The sequence below is a fragment of the Rutidosis leptorrhynchoides genome, chromosome 1, assembly GCF_046630445.1.
Source record: "Rutidosis leptorrhynchoides isolate AG116_Rl617_1_P2 chromosome 1, CSIRO_AGI_Rlap_v1, whole genome shotgun sequence".
Taxonomy (NCBI): Eukaryota; Viridiplantae; Streptophyta; class Magnoliopsida; order Asterales; family Asteraceae; genus Rutidosis; species Rutidosis leptorrhynchoides.
In genome coordinates, this window is record NC_092333.1 from 175,202,214 (window position 1) to 175,212,372 (window position 10,159).

General features: G+C 32.2%; 1 non-coding gene across 1 annotated transcript; it reads left to right on the forward strand.

Annotated features, from left to right (window-relative positions):
* The first annotated feature begins 910 nt into the window (after positions 1–910).
* LOC139887194 (small nucleolar RNA R71) lies at positions 911–1,017 on the forward strand. The gene has a single exon (XR_011773034.1). It is a non-coding gene; the product is annotated as a small nucleolar RNA R71 (small nucleolar RNA).
* Positions 1,018–10,159: the final 9,142 nt, after the last annotated feature.

The window sequence follows — 10,159 nt, forward strand, 5'->3', positions numbered from 1 at the left end:
CAGGAAGAGTATTTAAGAGAATGGCTGAACAATCCGCGTTCAGCGGGATATTGGGTACTTCGGGTACCTTATCCTTGGTTGATAGGAGTTTTCTAAAATACTTCTTACTATAAGGATTTTTAGACACAGTGTCCAAAAATTTACTGTCAAGCTTGAAAGATTTCATCTTGTTATGTCTTTGCTTGAGACGGCCGGGGAATGGAATGGGTGCTTTCCCAGTAGGTTTAGGTGATGACTCAATGACTACTACCGAACGGGTATTAGTTAGTTTATTCTCTTTAGAAGAAACTGAAGGTTGGCTTTGCGCCACATTTGAGTCAATTTTAGGACAACCTAGAGAATCAAGACGTTGATTTAGCTAGCTTATTTGATTTTCAAGACTACTCAAGTGATTAGTCATGACTAAGTCAGTTGCATCTTGTCTTGTTGTGATCATGTTGATGATTCGTAGTGGGACATCATCTGGACTTGTCTCTAGTGGGGTAGTGGGTTTAATGGGTGAGTTGTGTGGATGAGATAGGACCTTATAAGAGTAGACAACATAGTCCTCACATTCAGCCTCGTATACCTTGGCCGGATGTGGGTCAGTACAATTCTGGCATAATTGCACTTGAGACACATGTTGCGGGAGTTCTTTAGCTCTCCAACTTCTTTGGTGAGGTTTTCTACTTGGTCCGAGAGAAACTGGATGGTTTTATTATCGATAGGATCAGAGGCAGAAAGCGGTGTTGCTGATGAAATGTGCTCTTCCGTGTTCCAATCGTGATGGTGCATAGTCATCTCCTCGATCAATCTCCAGGCCTCGTCAGCAGTGAATTTCATGAAGTTACCTTGAGAAAGAGCATCAAGAGTAGGCTTGTTGTTCTGATTTAGACCATCGTAGAAGGTCAAAATTTGAACAGAGCTCTCGAGACGGTGGTTCGGGCATCTTTGAAGCAAATGTTTGAATCTTTCCCATGCAGTGTAGAGTGATTCATCGCATACTTGTTGAAAGTTTACGATATCATTCCTAAGTCTGATTTGTTTTTATGGGGGAAAGTACTTGATTAAGAAAGTTGTTGCCATTTCCTCCCATGAGGTGATAGACTTGGGTTCTAACCCCTCGAACCAGACTTTTGCATGAAGAGTTAAGGAATAGGGGAACAAACACAGACGAACTACATCTTGTTCAACCCCGTTTTGCTTATATGAGTTGGATAAGGAGAGGAATCTATCTAAGTGAGAATTGAGATCGTCATCTGGTAAGTCGTGGAACTGGCAATGGTTGTGAATGAGTTGTATGATGTTATGCTTAAGCACAAAAGATGCTCCGTTAACGTCTGGATAGAGTATTGGTCCTCCTCGTCCTTATAACGAAGGTTTGGTGTTGTCAGTGAGAGTGATGCGTGCGGCCATCGTCGAACTATCGGCATATAAGTGTGGATCTCGTCGGATGGGTACAATGTATGATACCGGATAGAAGAAAGGATGTGTCGGAAGAATTCTTAACGGTCTAAGTAGGTTAAACCATCTTAAAGGTTCACTAATAAGGAAGTCCATTTTAAACTTTTTAAATAATCTAAAATAAGCTAATTTTATCTAACCTAACTACGGTAAACTAGTAACTTCTGACAAAGCTATTCTCAGTCAAAAGGGTCTCTTAAAAACTAACTAATCTAAACATGCTCCAAATCGTACTACCGCTCCCCGGCAGCGGCGCCAAAAATTAACTCTTTCCTGATATGCCCGAATCAGACGGTTTATTTATGCGGTGTCGTTAGGTCGTAAAACGTCAATTCAGGATATCAACAGAAGAAGTTGATTGTTTAATTTATATATGCTGGGCCTAAATCTATTATTCCTTCCTATGGGTTTGCAAGGGCAAACATGACCTAGGGTCGTTTCTTAAGCGGTCGAATTTGAAACGGAGCCTATTCAGATAATTTTGTAATTAAGATTGGGTTTGTACACAATTTAGTATCCAAGACTAGTGGCCTGGTACACCTTGTGTGGAGAGGCAGGATCCTTTTGATCCTAATAAATTGGCGACTGTTCGGAAAATCCAACAACCAAGTCCAACCGGTTTATTCTAGACACCACTTTATCTGGAATATCAAATTATGTAAAGGCAATAGTTGGGTAGAATAGTTTATATAATTGTAATTAAGATATTAAAGCAATATAATTAAAATAAGCTAGCTAGCATGCAACAACTAAGGACAGAGAAGATGTGGTTCACCATGATTTAAGATAACGTAGTGTCGGGATGATTGCGAGACAATTATTGGATGGATATACCTTGGTGTAAACACTAGATTGCCTACTAATTTATTTCTCGATTAGCATGTCACGAGGAACTAGGCTATCATGATTCTAATCGGATGGACTGTGCTTAACTCCCGACGCTTTATCTGGTTTAAGGATATAAGCGGCCCATCTTAGATGCAATGCATACCTTGGGCGTACGAATAAAGTAGTATATATATATATATATATATATATATATATATATATATATATATATATATATATATATATATATATATATATATATATATATATATATATATATAATATCCAACCTTTCTTAACACCTTAGTGTATCTCCCAAGTGAGTGGTTATGATTGTGTTTCGAATTCCTTTATGTCAATGGTTTGGTAAAATCTAAGGGTTTGTAGACAAATTAGAACCTCTGATAGTTCTCAGTCATCCTTAAAGATTTATAAGCTTAGTTTGTATTGTAGTGCATTAAACTCCCATTTATGATTTAAGCCAGCCCTTACTTAAATCTATCCAATAAATCCCTTAGTTATCTATCATGTACTAGACTTATAGTGGTTCCATAGCGTATAACCTTGACTATGCTCAAGTGGTATAGTACATCAACACTATACTCTACTGTTGCAACAGTACTTCCTCGAGTCTTGTACTCTTGACCAATGTCTTGATATGGTCCTACGATAATTCCCCATGTACTTTATAGTATTTCCGATGGGTTCATACCTTGACCAATGTATAAACACAGATAATTAATTACCTTATAATTGTCGACTTAATAAAAGGTTTTAATCACATTTATTGATGGAAGGACAATAATTACGAGGTTTAATATCATAGACAGAAAGCGAGTACGAAACGATAGTCATCTCTAACTAACATTATTAAATCATGGCAAACAATCATACAATTATTCACACATTATGGCAACAAGCATTTCTAATATTAATAAATCACAAACATCAAACAAGAATATTATAATAAATAAATAAAAGAAAGGATAGATAGTACCGAATAATGCGGTAGAATAACACTTGTATTTGTTCATAATATCCATAGCGTTACAATGCTTGATAGATTCTACTACTAACTACATATTAATCTCCTATTGATCTCTAGATAGCGACAATAGAGAGATAATTATTTTCTTAATCTTTGTACTTTTCTCTCTCTAGAATCTAGAGAGAGAAAGTAGAGAGAACTAATCTCCTACAGATCACTAGAGAGCGACTATAGAGATATATTTGAGAGAGAAGTAAAGAATTGGTGTGTGTTAAAATGGTGGGATGAAACCCCCATTTATAGAAAATGCTTGGTGGCAAAATTGTAATTAAATAGCTGAAAAACCCATAGCAGGCCGTTTGACAAGCCATTTGGCAGGCCGTTTGGCAAGCCATTTGCCAATGCCGTTTTTTATGCCCGTTTGCCAAGGCAAGTTGTTTTTGGTGCCCGTTTGCTGGCAGACCATTTTTCCTTATTGCAAGCCGTTTGGCAAGCCGTTTGTTGGATCGTAACTTGTCTTTCACCGTTTTCGCTCTAGAATCTTCGTTTTAGCTCCGTTTTTGACGATTATTATGCCCACGCGTTCGTAATTAAATATCCTACAACATGAGATTAAGTAAATAAACTTTTCCAAAAATTATATAATAAGTTATTTAAATGCAAGTTAATCGTCTTAGCCGGTTTTCCTCGTTTTTCCTCGTTTTTCATCCGTTTTTAGTGATTCTTGAAACATAGCCTTTGTAATGACATAATCAACCAAATGAAGCAAATAAATACTTATTTAGATGATAAAATCAATTACTTTATCATATATGGGGCTAATATCGGGGGTAAAAACGTGACTTTTTAGCCGATATCACTTCCCCCCAAAATCCCTCACTCAAACCGGAATAAGACAACATGGAGTTAACCATCTCTTTAAGTGTCGTATTCTTCCTTTCGGCTATACCATTTTGTTGAGACGAATAGGGAGCCGTGGTTTGGTAAATCACTCCTATCGATTGGAAATATTCCGGGTCATAATACACTCCACCTCGGTCGGTACACAATGTTTTAATTGAACAATCAAGTTGCAATTCTACTTCAATTTTATAGATTTTAAATTTGTCTAAAGCTTCATCTTTAGAATGCAAAAGATACACATAGCAATACCTAGACAAATCATCTATAAAAGTAATCATGTACTTCTTGTTACCCATTAAAGGAGTAGCATGAAGATCACATAGATCACTATGAATTAGTTCTAATAATGATGATTTCCGATTTATTTCTCTTAAAGTTTGTCTAGTGATCTTTGTTAGCATACAAGTTTTACATTTATCTAAATGTTTATCAAAACTTGGCATTAAGTCATCCTTAGACATTTCATACATTCTTTTGTAATGTACATGACCTAAACGAGCATGCCATAAACCGAAATTACATGTACTAGAACTAATCATGCAAGTAGAATTAATAGCCCTAGGAACATTTTTGAGATTAAGCATGAACATACCATTTTTGTAATATCCAAAACCAACAAACACACCACACTTAGAAAATAAGTATTTTTCACTTTCAAACACTTGTTTATACCCACATTTATTCAACATGGGACTAAATATAAGATTCTTACGCAAGTTAGGTACATACAACACATTATAAAGAGTAGTAGTTTTTCTGGAGCTAAACTCCAATACAAAATTTCCATAAGCAACAACACTAGCAATAGATTCGTTACCCATGTGCAAAACATCCTTTTCCAGTACAAAAGTTTTGAACCATTCACGATATTTGCAAGCATGACAAGTTGCACCCGAATCTACCCACCATCCAATTGTATCATCATGTATGTGGCGACCCGGAAATTTCCGACCAAATTTAAACTTTATTCTTATATGATTTCGACACGATAAGCAAATTCTATTAAACCGAGTCTCAAAATGTTGGAACTATTTTTCATGAATGCATTTGACCTTAACTATTCCCGACGATTCACGAACAATTGTTTGTAAATAAATATGTATATATATATATATATATATATATATATATATATATATATATATATATATATATGTATATAAATAATAATTAGAGATATTAAATAAAGCATTATATGATTTGATGATTTGAATTAATAATAAAATTGTTAGTAATATATATTTATGTAAATATAATGTGATTCCAAAATAAATGTTTTTTGAATTTATTTAGGAAACAATAATAAAACTCGTTTATCATTCAAATGGTTATTTAAACAAACTTATATGATTTTAAAATAAACGGTGATCCAAAAATGAATTATATAAATTTTAGGCTTATTAAAAAAAATATTTAGAAGTTAATTAATAGATTTCAAAACTAGCTTTTTATATTTTACCCAGGATCGAGCGTGGACAGCTGAGTTAATTTTTATTTAATAGTTAATAACCAATTTTATACCATAATGGCTGAAATAAATAAAGATAAATAATTTAAAATTTTGAGACTTTTCGAAAGACTTTTACCCACCACTGATAAATTACAGAGTACGATTTAGCACTCCGTAAAAACTGTCGTTAGGATATTTCTAAAAATCACGTCTGCTATATTCTTATTACATGTTACCATCAACTTTATAATTTTTAATAAATAAACTATTACTGTGTTTGTATATATGCACATGGTATTATTAAGCAAACAAGAAATTGAATATTTTGCTGTACATCATATTATGATTTAAGATGTCATTATTTTATTATTATAATTATTGAGATTGAGATTGAGAATCGGGTGAAAATATCTATATTATGTATAGATATATTATATATACATAACATCACCACCACAATCATTCATTCATGTTTCTGTCTTTTCTTTTCTTTCATTCAACTCAAACCACCATGTACATACATAATAGGTTATATTAGAACTATCTATCTCATCTTCTAACATCATCAGGTATCACCTTTCTCTGCTAACTTTCGATTCATCATAACCACTCACACATTAAAATAACTCCACTTGTTAAAGACGTTTGAATTTCTTTTCTTTAGAATCTCGTTTTAAGTTATAAAACGCAATGCAAGTAGGCTTTCTTTTTATTCCACCACCAAACCCCATTATTATTTGTCTGCCACTGTCGCCTTTTACCTATGTTTCTCTCAAACGAACGTATTTTAAAGACTTATAGATCGAGCTTGGTAATTGTTTCAGGACTTTCCTATGTTGAGCTTATGAAAATGTAATGGGCCGTATCATTTGGTCCATGTAGACTAGTGGGATGTTTGAAGAGGGAAACGACTCAAAAGCATGCAGGCTTATTCGATTTTATATTTTTGCCATCGGATGACATGATGATGACATCGATGGGAAGGTGATTATCATGGTAACAAATGCATGATAATGATCGTGAGTAGAGATGATGATAGATGATAATTCATGATAACGATGATGGAGATTTGATGATGATGATTATGTTAAAGAAAGAATGATGATAGTAAATATGATCATGATATCGATAGTTTAAGACAATGATAATGATGATAATAATCCATACTGATAATAATAATTAAATAGGTGATAGAGTGGTATTTAAATATAATGATCCGAGATATAAGATGTTTATGATGATAGTTGATGATGGTAACGGGTTATATATATATATATATGGGTCGATATATATTTCAGAAAGATAGAAATAGAGGAACGGTTAAGGATTGTTTTGGGTTAGCGGGAGGTCGCGTGTTCGAGCCCGGACTTGGGCAAATTTCTTTAGAAACTCACTCTTTAAAGGTAGTAAACTTATCTTTATTATTATTATTATTATTATTATTATTATTATTATTATTATCATTATTAGAAAACTTATCATTTTTATCAATTATTATTATTATTATCATTATTACTTTCATATTAACAAAATTATTATAACAAATAAACATTTCCTATATAAGAGTATATTTATTACAACTATCATAATATTTCATATAATTATATATATTAGGATTATTTATATAAATATTTACATATAACAAATTAATGATTTTTGATATAATAATAATCCTATGTATATATATATATATATATATATATATATAAAACTATATAAATGTTAACTATTTTAAATATATTTATACAAATTAAATATGTAAGATATATAATTTAAGACATAATATATAAATTTGTTTGATTACGATTATATGTAATAATATATATATAAATGATACAGGTTCGTGAATCCGAGGCCAACCCTGCATTGTTCAGTTCCATCGTATGCATATTTTTACTACAAAATATCGTATCGTGAGTTTCCTTACTCCCCTTTTAAATGATTTTGCAATATATATTTTTGGGACTGAGAATACATGCGCTTTTATAAATGTTTGACGAAATAGACACAAGTAATCGAAACTACATTATATGGTTGAATGATCGAAATCGAATATGCCCCTTTTAGTCTGGTAATCTAAGAATTAGGGAACAGACACCTTAATTAACGCGAATCCTAAAGATAGATCTATCGGGCCCAACGGGCCCCATCCAAAGTACCGGATGCTTTAGTACTTCGAATTTATCATGTTCGAAGGTTGTCCCGGAATGATGGGGATATTTTATATACATCTAGTTAAGGTCGATTACCAGGTGTTCAATTCATATGAATGATTTTTATCTATATGCAGTTTGCGAAATGCCTGATATGAGATGTATATTTATGGAAAAATGAAATCTTGTGGTCTATTAAAATTATGGAAATGATTGATTACGATAAACTAATGAACTCACAACCTTTTGGTTGACACTTTAAAGCATGTTTATTCTCAGGTATGAAAAAAATCTTCTGCTGTACATTTACTCATTTTAGAGAAATTAGTTGGAGTCATTCATGACATATTTCAAAAGACGTTGCATTCGAGTCGTTGAGTTCATCAAGATTATTATTAATTCAGTGATAGTTTGATATATTATGAAATGGTATACATGCCTGTCAACTTTCCATGAAATGAAAGTTTGTCTTTTAAAAACGAATGCAATGTTTGTAAAACTTATCATTTAGAGGTCAAATACCTCGTAATGTAATCATATGTTATTGTATTCGTCCTTATGGATTAGGACGGGTCGTCTCATGTGGTATCAGAGCGGTGGTCTTAGCAAACCAGGTCTTGCATTAGTGTGTCTAACTAATAGTTGTTTAGATGCATTAGTGGGTCTGGACTTCGACTTCGACTAAGACGACCCGTCCTAATCCATAAGGACGAATACTATAACATATGGTTACATTGCGAGGTATTTGACCTCTATATGATACATTTTACAAACATTGCATTCGTTTTTAAAAGACAAACTTTCATTTCATCGAAAGTTGACAGGTATGCATACCAATTCATAATATCCAACTATAAATGACCTAATATGTCATTTACATAATAATAATCTTGATGAACTCAACGACTCGAATGTAATGTCTTTTGAAATACGCCATGAATGACTCCAAGTAATATCTCTAAAATGAACAAATGCACAGCGAAAGATTTCTTTAATACTCCCTCCGTCTCATTCCAATAGTCCACAGACAAAAAATACGCAGTTTTAGGAAATCCCACTAACTTCATTTCTCCACCAATGAAATATCTTCTCTCTCCAGATCCACCAATGAAATATCTTCTTTCCTTTCTATTTATGGAAGTGGACTATCAGAATGGGACAACTCAAAATGGAATACTGCCCTATTGGAATGAGACGGAGGTAGTACCTGAGAATAAACATGCTTTCAAGTGTCAACCAAAAGGTTGATGAGTTCATTAGTTTAATGTAATCAATCATTTCCACAATTTTAATAGACCACGAGATTTCATTTATTCAATAATCATACACTCGCAAATGTTTAAAATTCATTCATATGGATTGAACACCTGGTAACCGACATTAACATCATGCATATAGAATATCCCCAAAACAAAAATCCATCTGTATAATATAAACCCGAAGTACTAAAGCATACCATTTTTCAGTATGGGGGGTGTTAGTGCCCGTAGATCTACCTTTAGGATTCGCGTCAATTAGGGTGTCTGTTCCCTAATTCTTAGGCTACCAAGCTAAAAGGGGCGATATTCGATTTGATAATCCAACTATAGAATGTAGTTTTGATTACTTGTGTCTATTTCATAAAACATTTATAAAAGCAGCGCATGTATTCTCAGTCCCAAAAATATATATTGCAAAAGCATTTAAAAAGGGAGTAATGAAACTCACAATACTGTATTTCGTAGTAAAAATACATATGTCGTCATTGAACAAGTGCAAGGTTGGCCTCGGATTCACGAACCTATATTAGTATATATATTTATATGTTGATTAATATTTGTCTAACAATTTGGTCAAGTCATAGTGTACCACAATCCTAATGCTCGAGACTAATATGCAAAAGTCAACAAAAGTCAACTTGACCCAAAATGATTTCCAAAATTTATACGTGTTTATTATATAACTTAACTATAGTCGTTTTATATATTTAAATATATTTATTAGATTTTATTATATTAAATAATAAAAGTCATTTATTAATAAAAATTTATATTAAAGTTTATATATGATAAAATATACTTTTATATATCTTAAGTAGTAAAATTTATAAAGTTCACTTAATATCGCAAAACTATAGTGTTAAGTATCATTAATGTAATTATATTACGCGTGGTGAAAAATATCTTTGTGTCCCCTATTTATTTGATAAAATAATATTGATCATAATAATAAGTAGAAGTTGTATTATTTTGTAATAATAATTATTATTATTATTCTATAAAAATAACAATATTTATATTTACTAAAATGTTATTATGATAAAATGATAATACTAACATAATAGTAATAATGATATTTTATAATAACAATGATATTTCTATTAAAAATAATAACGACGATAGTAATAATAATCAT